The 15,064-nt window shown below is 42.7% G+C and overlaps 1 protein-coding gene across 9 annotated transcripts in view; it reads right to left on the bottom strand.

Moving 5' to 3' along the window:
- LOC141578906 (uncharacterized) overlaps positions 1 to 15,064 on the bottom strand; it is a 203,937-nt gene that overhangs the window by 61,087 nt on the left and 127,786 nt on the right. For all 9 annotated transcript variants that reach the window (XR_012509805.1, XR_012509804.1, XR_012509803.1 and 6 more), the window contains 2 exons: positions 2,067 to 2,349; positions 1,468 to 1,616 (listed from right to left, as the gene is read on the bottom strand). The gene's annotated coding sequence lies outside the window, so the exon portion shown is untranslated. The remainder of the gene's footprint in view (positions 1 to 1,467; positions 1,617 to 2,066; positions 2,350 to 15,064) is intronic.

The raw sequence follows: 15,064 nt of genomic DNA on the forward strand, positions 1-15,064 counted from the left end.
CTGTTCCAGGGAGTACACGAGTCCTGGTGTTCTCCCAAGTACAAATCTCTATTACGTGTGCAAACCACAAAAAGGCCCACCAGAAGAAAAGTGACCACAGATAAGATGGAATTACTGAAGCTGAAAGCAGTCAACCAGCGTATGTTACTAGGAAAAATGATGCTGCTAGAAATGGACTCATAGACTTAGAAAGCAAACTGTGGTTAGCAGGCAGGAAAAGGGGGATTAGCAGATACACATTAATAAATATAAAATAAATGACAAGGACCTACTATATAGCACAGGGAACTATATTCCATTTCTTGTAATGAGTTGTGCTAAAAACAATCTAAAACATATTTATATACATATGCATATGTTTATAACTGAATCTCTACTGTACACCTGAAACTAACATTGTAAATTGACTACACTTCATTAAAAATAATTTTAAAAAATAAGTACAAATAAAATCAACGCCATTAAGATAAAATTAAAGAACACTCTTATCCCCTTAGCTGTAGGTGGTGAAGAATTCTGGTTACAAGCACCAAGTCCACTGGATCACTCCAGCACGGACTGTCACTCTTTCTGACCATCAGACAGTCACTTGGGTTCACTGAGGTTACTTTTCTCTTCTGTGAAAAGCTACAGTGACAACTAATGATGTATAGAATCTCATCATTCACAAGCCCAACAATTAGTGAGGACTTCCCATGGGCCAGGCTCTGGAGAGATGAAAAGATAGGGTCCCAGATATATTCAAGGGTAGAAGAAGTTTGTGCCATAAAGACAATTATTCTTCCTGTTTTGATAGACAGATTCAATGCAATTCTGATTAGAATTCCTACCAGACTTTTCATGGAATGTAACAAGTTAATTTATAGTCAGGAACAGCCAAGAAAGTTCTTTAGAACCACCACTGGGGAGGGGTGGATAGGTCATTCATTTCCACTGTTCTTTCTGAAGTGATGAAAACGTTCTGGAATAATAATGGTTGCACCACTGTGAATATGCTAAAAGCTGCTGAATTGTACCATTTAAATGGGTGGAATTCATGGTGTGTGAACAATATCACAATAAAGCTGTTATATGAAAAAATATTCCTTGACAATTATTTTTCCCTCTATACAACTAGTCTACCCCACAATTTAAGAAAAACAAAAAACCAAAACAAACTAAACTGTGCCAGGAGCTTTTTAGGACTGCAATGTCCCTGGGTCTCCAACGCCTCTGGTGGTGCTGTTCCTGTTAACACACACTAGCTGGGCTGGGCTAGTTAGTGACTGTAACTATGTTTTTAAAATCGACGGTCACATGTTTCACCCTGGGAGACGGAAGGAAGGAGCATGTCACAGCCTCATGCCTTCAGCTCATTTTTAACTGAACCAAGCCCTGCTTTCAACACTGTAATCCCTGGCACTATAAAAACACGTGACATCAACAAGCACCGCCATCATAACACCTGAAATTGTTCAAGGTACTTACCTGGGGCAGAAACACTGAGGGGGGAGACGGAAACTCCCTCAGCACTGGTGCTCACTTTTCCAGACTCCATCAGGAGAAACTGGGCTTTACAGCTTGAGGCACTAAGCCCGGGAAGCAGCGCGCATGCCGCTGAGCTGGTCCTCAGGGAGCTGGAAAGGGAGAGGAGGGCAGCCCCGGGGTCGCAGGGCAGGGAAAGCGGGGGTGGGGACGCGGGCTGCAGCCCCGCTCTGAGGCCAGACCCAGCCCCAGCCGCCCGCTCCCGTTTGGGTCCGCAGAACCCGCCTACCCGGGACACAGCCCTCCCAGGGCAGGGACGAGCCTTCGGCCAAGGAGAGGAAGCCCGGGAGGAGAGGACTCGTGGGCGGGAGAGGGGAAAAGGTCGCCAGCCGCGGACTGAGGGGAGCCCGGCTGGGGCGAGAGGCGGCAGGTGCACACCTGGCCCTGGACAGCTGTGGCCCTGGCGCCGGGGTAGGTGGCGCGAGCAGAGGGGTCTGGCCCGAGAAATTCAGCTGAACACAGGCTGACTCGCGCCCTCGCGGGCTTTGACGCGAGGACCGCCCTCCCGCAGACGCCTGACCCCTTTCCCGGGAGCCCCCCACCTTGCATTTCCACAGCCAGAGGCCCCGGCACCGGGCAGGAGCTAAAGGCCTATCGGTCGACAGAGCTGAGAAGACTTTGGGGCCGATTCCCAGCTCGGAGTTGGGGCTTCCAACCCCCGGTCCAGCTGGCACCGACTGCCCATGCGCAGGAGTGCCAGAGATCCTCTCTTGGTTCTGTGATAGAGGCTGGGACATCGAGGGAGGGAGAAGATGGGGGAGGAGGAGAGGAGGGGAAAAGTGGAGGGAGACAGATGGACAGGAGGAGCAGAGAGTAGGTAGGGATCTGGAGAGGGGAGGGGAGTAGCGGAGATATAGAGAAAAAGCTTTACTTCTGGGGCACCCCGAAGGAGGCGGCCGACCTGACTCTGTACCATTCTGTAACCCTTCAAGGCCCTCAGCTCAAGTTTTACCTCCCTGGTCCAGCCCTCCAGGCGATGCCTCTGCTGAACCCCTACGGGGATCACACCCGTTGTCCCCACTTGGAGCTGGGTTTCCTGTTGCTCTGGGAACCAAGCACCAGCAGGTGTTGTCTCTCAGAACTACCTTGGGAAGTGTATATATTCCCCTTTTACAGGCTGGGAAAAAGGCAGGCACGATCTCTGACTTAGCTCCACTGTCCCAGGTGTTGGCATTGCGGGGAGCGGGTGGTACAAGATCAGAGCCCCAGACAGAGCAGACTGCCTGAGTGTTGGTGCATAGTCCCATCCCTCCTGGGTAAAACACACCTAACTCAAGTGGAACCATCAAGGGCTCACAGTAGGTTCCTGGGTGTGGGAGAGCTGTCCTCAGTTCCAGTGCCCAGCTTGCTAGGTAGATAGGAGTGTTACCGAGTCCAAATTCATTCTCCTCAGTGAAGGACAGGCCAATAAGTTGGGAGACCCGCTGCTGGGGCATGGAAAAGCAAGTTTCTGTAGAGCTAGATGGCAAACTAATGTCCTGGAAAACCATCTCCCCAAGTCAGAATTCAGGCTCCTTTCCTACGTGCTTGGTTGTTGCAATCTTCATGGTGTAGGAATTCCTTGTTGTTAGAATCATTTGTTCTTGCAGCTATCTGCCTGGGTCAAATCTCTGTAAACCTCCAACAAAACAAACTTTATTTTCTATTCTGTAATTTGTTATCTTTTTGTGAATGGAAAAGTGTTAAATATCCTTAAAGGTCAGAGCCTTCAGAATAGGCTCTTCTGTATATTTCAGGCTCTAGGCAACATTGTTTTACAAGCAAGATGAAGCCTAGGAGACAGAGCAAAGGGTTAAAGTCAAAGGAACAGATCTATTATGGAGTCAGGTTTGTTTTTTTCTATTACCGAGGCAGAATCCACTTGAGGATTTAAATCCCTTTAAGTTAAAAATAACTAAAACTTTAAAGGAATTTACATACATAGGTGGGAACGTGCATAGCATATCTGGAAAAGCACACAAAGGTTATTAAACAGTGGCATCTCCAGGGATGGCTGGAAGAACAGGGGACGAGGGAAAACTTCTTTCACTTGTGTATTTTTGTGCTGTTTGAATTGTTTTTAACCATATGCATGTATTTCTTTTTCAGTTTAAAAAAAGTGTAATGGAGCAAAAGAGTAACAACTCAGCAAATACAGCAGCCATGGAATCACTGAGCCATCAATTTGATTTCAGTCAGGAAGCATTTATTGACTCTCTCCTATGTGCCCAGTGCTGTTTTAAAACTTCTTTTATTATTATTAATTTTATTATTATTAATAATATTATTATTGATTTTATGAATAATATTATTATTGATTTTATTTATTTATTATTCTTATTCTTCTTCTTCTTCTTCTTCTTCTTCTTATTATTATTATTATTATTTTATAAAATAGCAACATGCTATCCCTCACCCCTGCCCATGGCTGGTGGAAAACCAACTGAGTTTTTATTGAGTTGTTTTCCAAGGAGTAGAGATGAGTTATAAACTGAACACATCTTCAGGGCAAAACAGGTGGAGTGGTTTTACAGCACGCCAGAAAGCTATGAAGGGTTTTCAATAGAGGCACCCAGACGCTGAGAGAGAAATCCTCCAGGACCCTACAAAAAGCTGCCCAAACTTCTTTCTCCATGGTACTATTGAAATAGGAAAGAACAAATCTGACTCCATAGTAGATCTGTTCCTTTGACTTTAAGAAAGCCAAGTTAATACGCTCCGGTCTTTTCATGGGTTATGATGTCACAGAGGAGATGGACAGGTTAACAAGGGACGACTCTGCACTGATCACGGAGCCGGGGAGCGGGATGGGCAGCAAGATGTTTGACGCAGCCGCAGCTGGGATCGTGCTTCTAGGCAGGAACCCACAGTCACCTCGACAAGGTGTCAAACACGTGTGTCCACATCCTCATCACCTGACATGTATTAACGAGAAATGGAAACCCATAAAATGACAATAACCTTGGTGGATATACTGTCCAAATTGCAAAGTCACAGTTTGACAACTGGCCATCCTGGTTCCCTGGGATTCATTCTTGGAGAACCTTAAAAACCACTCCTCTGTCCTCAAGAAGTGCTTTCTAGTTGTCCGATCTTTGGCTCAGGGATACAGCACTTTCAAGTGAACTTCAATGTCTCCACAGATTTGACTGTCTTTCACCAGTTTCACGTGTCCATTCTAAAGAGGCCTGAGCTAAGTCCATCCTCCGTAAGGTCGATTCCCTCCAGTGACTACTCATTGAGCCTGCAATTAAAAGTCAACTGAACAAGGCTGTCTGTCCTCAGCTAAAAAGTTCACCCACCCTTCACTGCTTTCTTAATCTCCTCTCCTGGCTAATTGCAACAGACTAACACCTCCCTCTACCAAGCTCCCCAACTATGTCAGTTTGTCTCCCCAAAGAGAAAGTAAGGTCCATAAAATAGGAGACAACTCCATAGTTGTTGCCGACGAAATGAATCACAGAGCTGCTGTGGTGCAAAATGTCTCCCGAGATTCGGGTTCCTTTATTTTTTATACCATCTACACAAAGGAGTAACTCTTGCCAAGCACAGACAGTAAACATTTTTTAGGTTGACGCATGTGCACTACATCTAAGGCTACTTTATCTTAATTACACTGAGACTCTCCTGTTCCCAGGCCTGTTCCTTTTGAGGAACTAATAAACATTCTTGTCTGCAAGCAATGTTTCCCCTGGGAATGGGCAGAGTCCCTTGGCAGGAATTTCTGTTTGCAGATAAGTCCGGTCACTTCTGTGAAATGTCCCGCGTGCAGGCACATCCACAGCTTCTATGCTAAGTTTCCTTCACATAGTTACCTCTGAATTCCTAGCATATAGTAATGTCAATAAATAGAAATATGATTGTGGCTTCTTTCCTTTAAAACATTTCTGGTTATTTAAATGACCCTTGGAAGAGAGGTGTTTGCGGTCCAGTATCTTGATCCACAATACTCTGGAGGCCTTTTTAGGAATGGCTGTTCACTGATCCATTCAAAACACAACTTCTCATTCCAGGAATAGCTGTGCTTTTCTGCCAGGAGTTTGTGGTCACTCTCATGCCAGAACAGCTTTAAACTATATCCTTAATTTGGATTTGTTATTTTTCCCCTCTTCCAAAAATATTGACATTCCTTACTTTCTTGCCTTGAGGATTTTTTTTCCTAGTTCTACCTTTAGTAAACCAGGCTTCTCGGGATGGGCTTGCCCTTACAAATGATCAGCCATCCAACTCCCAGTGTGAGAGGAATCGTGCTCGCCTCCTGCCCTCCTGTCAGGGCAACTAAAACTCAGTTCAGGAGCCAACAGGCACCCCAGGGATTCTAAGGCTCGCTTATCTCCCAGAATCCCTGCTTTCCGGTTTGTCTTGGCTTCTGAGGATTTCCCCTCACTTTCATGACAATTAGCTGTGCAGCTTGAAAGATGAGGAAGGAAGGCTTTATTTCTTAATCAGCATTTCAAGGAACTTGTGTAATGAAGGTTTTCACGAGATTCTAGAACACTCCATTGCCGAGACAGAAAACACACTAGATATTTTCTAAATTTAGATATCATGTGCATTTTTCTTTGTTTTTGTTTTCTTAACTGCTAACAGACATTTTTTAATTTAAAAAAATAACGCCCCAAATAGGATAGAACATTGAAGGGGCATACAAAATTAAAGGACAAAGACAGAAAAATGATAAATACTGTACAAAGTTAATATAATACATACTCTATGGATCAGATCAGCAATTCTCAGTAACAGCTAATTGAAATATGATCATGAGGTAAAACTTCTCTCCTGTCAGGAGGTGGCCAACAGAAAATAGAATTAATACAACAAACTAAAATTCTAAGTCTGGCGAGGTACAGAATGCTACCAGCTAAATGTGTCTTCTTCTGGAAAAGAGGGAGGCTCACCAGCTCTTTACTGTGGAGCCTGAACCCAAGTGAGGGCGGTAAAGTGAGCTCTGTAAGTACCCAATTAACAAAGTGAGTGATGAATAAAGAGACGTGAGCTTTGATGACAGAGATGATACTACTATTCACTTGTCCTGTAAAGTATGTCTTCACGTTCAGTGATCAAACCTCAGCATCCTCAGGGATTGAGATTATAGGAAAATGCAAGGCCGGTCCCAGACCTCCTCTTTGAGCTCGTGACATTGCACTTAGATGTCTCAAGGGCACCTCAAACTCCACCTGCAAAGAGCTGACTTCACGGTTCTCCTCCAATAGCAGTCCTGCCCAGGGCCCCTGGTCGGGGGACAAGGTCTCCCTCCCTATCCCAGCTCAGGCCCATCACTCACAGATGTGACTGGACCCCTCGTTCAGGGCCCAGATTTCCTCAGTCATGGAGTCCCACCACCCATACCTGTCCTACCAGGTACTCAATGGCACTCACTCAGCACTGACTGTGTGCTGGGGACCACGCTGCACACTGCACACACGTAATCTCACTGGATCTCCACAGCAGTCTTGGGAAGTCGGTACATCACTGCTTTAATTGATTAGATAAATTGTTTCACTTCCTTGAGTGCGTCATCCAAAGTGCCACGGCTACTGAGCCACAAACCTGGGACTGAAAACCACTTGAAAATTGAACACTGCTACACCTCGCAGCCACCCTACTCTGACTCATCACATCACCTCCTGCCGAGACTTCTAAATGTTTCTAAGCATTCTACAAGAAAAAAGTGATCTACGAGAGCACCCCACTCCCCTACTAAAAATCTGTCAATGACGGTCCGCTGCCCTTAGGAGAAAGCCCCACCGGCCTGAACACAGCCCAACGGCCCGGCATCCGCGTCCCCTGCGCGGCCTCGCCGCCTCATCCACCACACAGCCCTACACGTGCCGTGTCCAGGACAGGGATGCTGACTCCGTACAACCCGGGGCTCATCTCAATCGAACAATGATCACCCTCTTCAGTGGTCACCCTCTTCATTGCTGACTCTCAGAAAAATATTTTCTCAGGATGAATCAATATCTTTTTCCTTACAACTTCCCGTCATTGATAATGAGCTCCCCCCAAAAGAGAGAAGACATAATTCTCAGTCTCCTTATCTGTAAAGTGTGAATAACAAGGAAATATGTGAGGTTTTAAGAGAAATAATATTCATGTGAGGCTGAGGGACAATTCCCAACATACAGTAAGCACTCAATATGTGCTTACTTAATATTAATAAGAATATATTGCATTCCAGCAACCTTAAATCAATGTTTTAAGGCTTTCTCCAACAGACTGACAAACTGTTGGACGAACCCCTTTGAGCAGATCAGCACAAGTGTACTAGGAGAGGTAAGTGCTGACTCCAGTTACAGCTGCAGCCAACCAGCACTACGGGGCGGGGGCAGTTTGCTCAAACTCTTACATGTTGCTTTAGCATTTAGTTGTCGTTATTGAATAATGACAGGTGTTCTTTAGTCAAAGCTCCTGAAACATAAATCTTCAAAGACTGATGCAAATTAGGTTTAAAGAACAACACTCTCACTCGAAATTATTTGAAAATTATAGTCTTAGCTCCTCTGCACATCAAAAGGCCATGTTCTTAATGTATCTGACTAAATACACCAAAAGGTTTGTTTAAAAGAAATTAAGATGAAGCCATCCTGAATAAGCTCTCAGTATCAACTGCACAAAGCCTCAACCAAGGGTCTCATTTCTCACTTCCAGATAGGTGTTCAGGTAGATTAACGTGAGTCTTGGTTTCTTATAACATGGGGGTCAGAAGAATTGTGGATAGATTTATGTAGCAAATATAAACCTAGAGTATTCGCTGTGTGGGTATCCTAGAAATAAACAAATTGATATGTAGTCCCACCCTTAAGAAGCTCAGCCTTTCCATTTACAACAGCATTAAAAATTAAATGAGAGATACATTTAACAAAAATTTACAAGATTTGTACATTGAACATTTTAAAGTATCACCGAAATAAAATTTAAAAGATCTACATATATGGAAGAAATCTCATGTTCATGGAATGGTAGACAATATTGTTAAAAACGTTAAGACTCCCCAAAGTGATCTACAAATTCTGTGGAATCCCTATCAAAATTCCAGCTGACTTCTTTGCAAAAATTGAAAAACTGATCCCAAAATACATATGGAAGTGCAAGGGGCCCAGGACAGACAAAACAATCTTGAAAAAGTAGAGCAAAGATGGAGGACTCACTTTAAAGGGTACTAAAAAGCTATAGTACTCAAGTCAGTATGGTACTGTCATAAGTTTGGATTAATAAATCTATGAGACACTATAAAAACCCAGGGGGAAAAAACTTACATTTACATTCAGTTTTCCACAAGGGTGCCAAAAACACTTCATTGAAAGTAGAGTCTATTCAACAAATGGTGCAGTGACACCTGGGTATCTGCAGGGAAAAGAAGGTATCTGCAGGGAAAAGAATGAATCTGGAATCTGGACCCCCATATTTTATATAACAAATAAAATTAATTCAAAATGGATCACAGACAGAAACGTAAAAACTAAATGTATAAACTATTTAAAAGAAGACACAGTATAAATTTTTGTGGTCCTAGGATAGGCTTTGGTTTCCTAGATACAATACCAAGAGCACAAGTGATAGAAGAAAAAAGCAGATAAACTGGACTTCATCTAAATTAAAACTTTTTCTTACAAAGGACATCATCAAGAAAGTGAAATGACATTGGAGGGGGTATCTCAAGAGATAGAGTGCGTGCTTAGCAAAAAAAATAAAATAAATCAATACATCTAATTACCTCCACTATAAAGAATTTTTTTTTAATGTTTAAAAATCTAAAGTGAAAGGACAATCTGCAGAATAGGAGAAAAAATTTGCAAAGCATGTATCTAATAAGAGAGTTGTATTCAGGATATACAACAAATGCTTACAACTGAACAATACAAGAAAATAGACCCAATTTTTAAATTTGCCAAGGATTTAAATAGATATACAAATGGCCAATAAGCATATGAAAAGATGCTCATCATCACTAGCCAAATCAAAATGAAAATGAGATCGCTTTTTACACCCACTAGGATGGTTATAATCAAAACATGGACAATAATAAGTGTCGTTCAGGAGGCAGAGAAACCTCATATGCAGCCAGTGGAAAGGGACAATGGTGTAGCTTCTTTGGAGAATTATGGTGTTTCCTCAAAAGGTTAGCGTTATATGGTTCAGCAATTCCACTCCTACATATAGATTTATCCCTCAGTATCCTCGGGGGGTTGGATCAGGAACCCCCCACCCTGGATAACATAATCCAAGGATGTTCGAGTCCCTTTACAGCCATCTGGATCCATGAAGTGGAAACTACAGATATGGCGGACCAACTGTACAGCCAACAGAATGAAAACATACTCTCATAAAATCTTGCACATCAATATTCATGGCAGTATCATTCAGAGTAGCCAAAGTTACAAACAATATCCATCCATTAATCAACGGATAAACAAAATTACCAAGAATAGGCCCACAAACTTTTGGTGATTGAATCTTTGACAAAGGATGTGAGAACATACAATGGAGTAAAGACAGCCTCTTCAGCAAATGGTGTAGGGAAAACTGGACAGCTGCATGTAAATCAATGAAGTTAGACTACTCCCTCAATGCATACACAAAAATAAATTCAAAATGGCTTAAAGACTTAAACATGTCGACAAGATAGTATAAAACTCTTAGAAGAAAACATAGGCAAAACTTCTGACATACATCTCAACAATGTTCTCCTAGAGCAGTCTACTCAAGCAATAGAAATACAAGCAAAAATATACAAGTGGGAAATAATTAATCTTACAAGCTTTTTCACAGCAAAGGAAACAGTAAACAAAACAAAAAGAAAACCTATGGAATGGGAGAATATATTTGCAATAAATGAGACTGACAAGGGCTTAATTCGCAGAATATGTAAACAGATTTACACGTAATAAGAAAGAAAAACAAACAATTCAATCCAAAAATGGGCAGAAGACCTAAAGAAACATTTCTCCAATGAAGACATACAATTGGCCAATAGGCACATGAAAAAGTGCTCAATATCATTATCAGAGAAATGCAAATCAAAACTGCAATCAAGTCTCACCTCTCACCAGTCAGAATAGCCACCATTCAGAAGTTCACAAACAATAAATGCTGGAGAGTCTGTGGAGAATAGGGAACCCTCCTACACTGTGGTGGGAATGCAGTTTGGTGGAGCCATTGTGGAAAACAGTATAGAGGTTCTCCAAAAGACAAAAAATTGACCTCCCATATGACCCAGCAATCCCACTCCTAGGCACATATCCAGAAGGAACCCTAATTCAAAAAGACACCTACACCCCAATGTTCACAGCAGCACTATTTACAATAGCAAGACATGGAAACAACCTAAATATCCACTGACAGATGAATGGATAAAGAGGTTTTAGTATAATTGTAAAATAGACTACTATTCAGCCATAAAAATATAATAAAATAATGCCATTTGCAGCAACATGAATGGAACTGGAGAATGTCATTCTAAGTGAAGTAAGCCAGAAAGAGAAAGAAAAATATCATATGACATCGCTCACATGTGGAATCTAAAGAAAAACAAAAAAGAAAAAACAAAAAAGAAAGAAACAAAAAGATAAAGTTATATACAGAACAGAAACAGACACAGAGACATAGAAACCAAACTATGGTTACCAGAGGGGAGAGGGTGTGGGAAGGAATAATTTGGGATTTCAAGATTTGCAGATACTGACTATGTGTAGAATAAACAGCAAGTTTATACTGTATAGCACAGGAAAATATATTTAATATCTTATAGTAACTTATGTTTAAAAATAATATGAAAATGAATTCAGGTATGTTCCTATATAACTGAATTGTTGTGCTGTACCCAAGAAACTGACACAACATTATAAACTGACTAGACTTCAATGAAAATATTTTTAAATAGACCAATAAGGAAAAAAAAAGAAAAAGGATATTATCAAACCAAAAGAATAAAGTACTGATTCAGTCTACAATATGGATGAACCTTGAAACTTTATGCTAAAATAAGCCAGACACAAAAGGACAAATAGTGCCCTTTTAGATGAACTGTATCTAAGCGTTTACTGTACTACTCCTGTAAATTTTCCGGAGGTTTGAAGTCTATCAATATCAAAATAAAATGTATTATTCATTAAAAACATAAAAGGATTCTTTAAAGGAGGGCTTTAATTATTAAATGCAGAAGTGCAAGTAAAGCTCCTGGAACAACACTTTGCACGTCCACAGACAGTCACTGCTTTCACTGCCACTCAGAGGGTGGTGCCAGCACTGATGTAGGCTGCCTCCACTCGCTCCCCTGCAGAGAGGTGTGAGAGCCTGGGCTCTGACAGGCAGGGTGACGGTGACCCTGGGTCAGACACAGCCATGCCCCAGACTCTGCGATAACCAACTTTCTTATGCAAACTGCTCCATGTAACATAAACACTCTACAGGGATGTAACTTACAACACAGGGAATATAGCCAATGTTTTACAATAACTATAAATGGAGCATAACATTAAAAATTGTGCATCTATTGTACACCAGAAACATATCATATTGTAAATCAGCTATACCTTTATAAAAAATTAAAAAATAATTTAAAAATGTTATCTCTTTAGTAGGTAATTTGGTTTTTAAGTAAATACTAAACAGCTTAGAATGTATAAAAGCATTAAAGTGTGATGTTTGTTTACATATTTATTTACTTTCAGCCTCCTGCTAAAAGAGAAATTAAACAATTTTTTTAAACACAGCTTAAAAACCATAACAACAAATAGACAAAATGAGAGTGAAGAGAAAATGGAGATTCAATAATTAAATGAAACCGGGGGGGGGGTAAATTCATAAAAATGGATGCCATTAAGCCAGGGTAAGTGTTAAAGGCCTACTAGAAATTCAGCTGTAAGATTCTTGGCAGCTGATGTGAAGGAAAAGCTCAGCTGGGCTAACGAGCTAAGTCATAAATCTAAGTGTGATAAGTGTCGCTTTAGTGATCTAAGTACTGCTGGGCTAACTCGTAAATCTGAAGTTTAGTGTTAGTTTACTGGGCTAACAAGCTAACTCGTAAATCCAAGGTCAACATTTGTCAATAACGTGATCTGTTCCAAATTGATAAGCTCCAGAGTACTGATTCCTTGCTTTTAGTTGTTTGAGCCTTATTAGCTAATAGCCCCATACTTGTAGTTAAACCTATAAAACCTCATGTGCACATCTTGGAGGTGCTCAGAGCTTCAGAGCAGAAGCACTTCTGAGCCCGCCGGCATAATAAATCTGAGTACTCCAACCCTCCGAGTGGTGCTTGTTTCTTGGCTGTCCTGTGGTTTCTGTAACATTAAAGCAAAAAGAAAAAGATGATGGGGCGGGCGAGAGAGCTCAGAGGTAGAGCGTGTTCTTAGCATGCACGGGGTCCTGGGTTCATGCCCCAGGGCATCGACTAACAGATAAATATACCTAATTACCTACCCCCCCCAAAAGAGACCCAAAGTAAAGAAAATGAGAAATTTCTTTCCTAAAAAAACCTGATAATAAATTTAGATTAAATATTTTAAGAAAAATAGAAAAAGATGAGTGACACAAGCGATAATGCCCGAGAGATAAATCCGCGGTGGCTGCTGGAAGGTCCCCATATCCCACGTGCAAAAATCTGAAACAACCTTCTCACCACTCAGAGTCATCCCCAGCCCACCCCACCCCTCTCCCTGTTGAACGCAGGAGCACAGGCAGGGCCTGGCCTTTGCTCTCTCTGTGTCATCACAGTGAGACAGGATGGAAGGGGACAGAGCACAGCCATTCAAGGAAGGCCACAGCAATTATCATCAAAATGGTGAAGGATTAAACCTCCAATAGGCCTTGAGGCTCAGGATGAAGAGATTTAACATCTAGCAGAGCTTGAGCTTCATTATACACCCATTGTAATAGTAACACGGTGAATAACACGCCACCAGGCACCATGGCAGTCCCAAGGCTAGCCACAAAATGTCAAAGGGTGGGAAATGGCCAACTCCCCGGGAATCCCAGCCCCTTGCCCTTAGGCTGGTCCTTCTACTTATTAGCAAATGAAACCACCAAGCCCAAGAAAACAAGCAACACAGCGCCGCCTCGCGGTCAACCCTCTTTCTCCCTCTTCGGAGAAAGCCCACGCTCTGTGGAGTGTGTACCTACTTTTAATCTGAGCACCCAACCCCCACAACTCGTGGCGTTTCTCTTGCCTTTCAATGTATCTCTCTGAGTAAATCTACCTTTACTCAACAGTTGTCTGCTCTTGAATCATTTCCTACACGAAGCCAAAGACCAACATCTGGAGGGACAAATCCCAGGGGCTCAACTAATGCGTGGGACACAGCCCTTCTCATGCCCCACATCTGTTTTCTTGTATCAACAGGACTGGGTTGTGAAGCGAGTTCTTGGCCCCAGCTAAGGGACAGAAGCAGCCCTGGCGTCGGCCCGGTTCTCTGTGGTTCTCTGTTGTGCTGACTCCCAGCCACAGAGCGTTCTCCCTAGGCCTGTCCCCACAAAACCCTTCTCTCCAAAATACAAGAACATCATGTCACAGTCCTCTTGTTCAACCAGGAAATGTTCAGCCCACTTTTTCCTTCCCCAGTAAAAACCTAAATGTTCTCCCTCCCATCCCACCTCTTCTTTCTTTGTGAGGACCCTGCTCTCCACACAGACCATCCTGAACGCAGGTGCCTTGCTGGCTGGGGCTGAGATGTTTCAGTCTCACAGCCTGCGTCCTTTCACTTTACCCTTGCTACATTAAGCCTTTCCTGAGTCTCCCACAAATCTGATTCTGAACTTCACAAATTGCTGAGGTTACAGTCACTATGTTCATACCTCCCAGATTTTAGCTAGTTTTCCTTTGCAATATCTTCACTAAGGAGCTGCATCAAGAAGTTTAAAGAGGCTATTCTTACATTTGAACTGAGGAGCCTGCATAAAATTTAAATGGCTTTGAAGAGAGAGTTAACCAGGGACAGAGTTGTCGCAGGTCCTAGTCAACAGTGTCACGAGGCAAAATGTTCTTCAAAGGCTCAGAGTGGCTTCTGAACACGGAGTCGGCAGGGAGGAAATGCCAGGCAGTGAGTGGGGTGAGTGACACTGGGTACGCTTCCCCAGCTGGGGAAGAATTGGATTTTGTTCTAGTTTTCCAAACAATTTCTGACTACCATTTTCTCTTATTGTCACATACCATTTCCTACGAATTAAGAAAATCAATGTCAGTCATTTGGGTCACTTGGGAGAAGCTACGCGATGCCATTCACAGGGATGGGACATGACAGCCACACCAGTCTAGGTTAAAAGACCAGTGGGGGTAATTTCCGAGGTATACAAGGGCATGCAGCAAACTCCCCAGCTTCAATGACCTCATGTCAAAGGTGGGGCCAATACAACTACCAAGCAATGCGCGTGATGATTATGGCCAACATCTGTCTACAAGGTAAGTGCCCGTGACAGCTGCCGCTTAATGGTGAATGAGTACGATCAGCGAGGCTCAGTCTACCTGGCCACACGCGCCCTGCCTTCCTGCCTTGGTGCAGCAGCAGAGCTTGTTTAGCTGAGATGAACGCCCCCAGAGCAGCCCCGACGGGAAAGCTCCAAT

The sequence above is a fragment of the Camelus bactrianus genome, chromosome 1 (genome assembly GCF_048773025.1).
Source record: "Camelus bactrianus isolate YW-2024 breed Bactrian camel chromosome 1, ASM4877302v1, whole genome shotgun sequence".
In the NCBI taxonomy this organism is placed as follows: Eukaryota; Metazoa; Chordata; class Mammalia; order Artiodactyla; family Camelidae; genus Camelus; species Camelus bactrianus.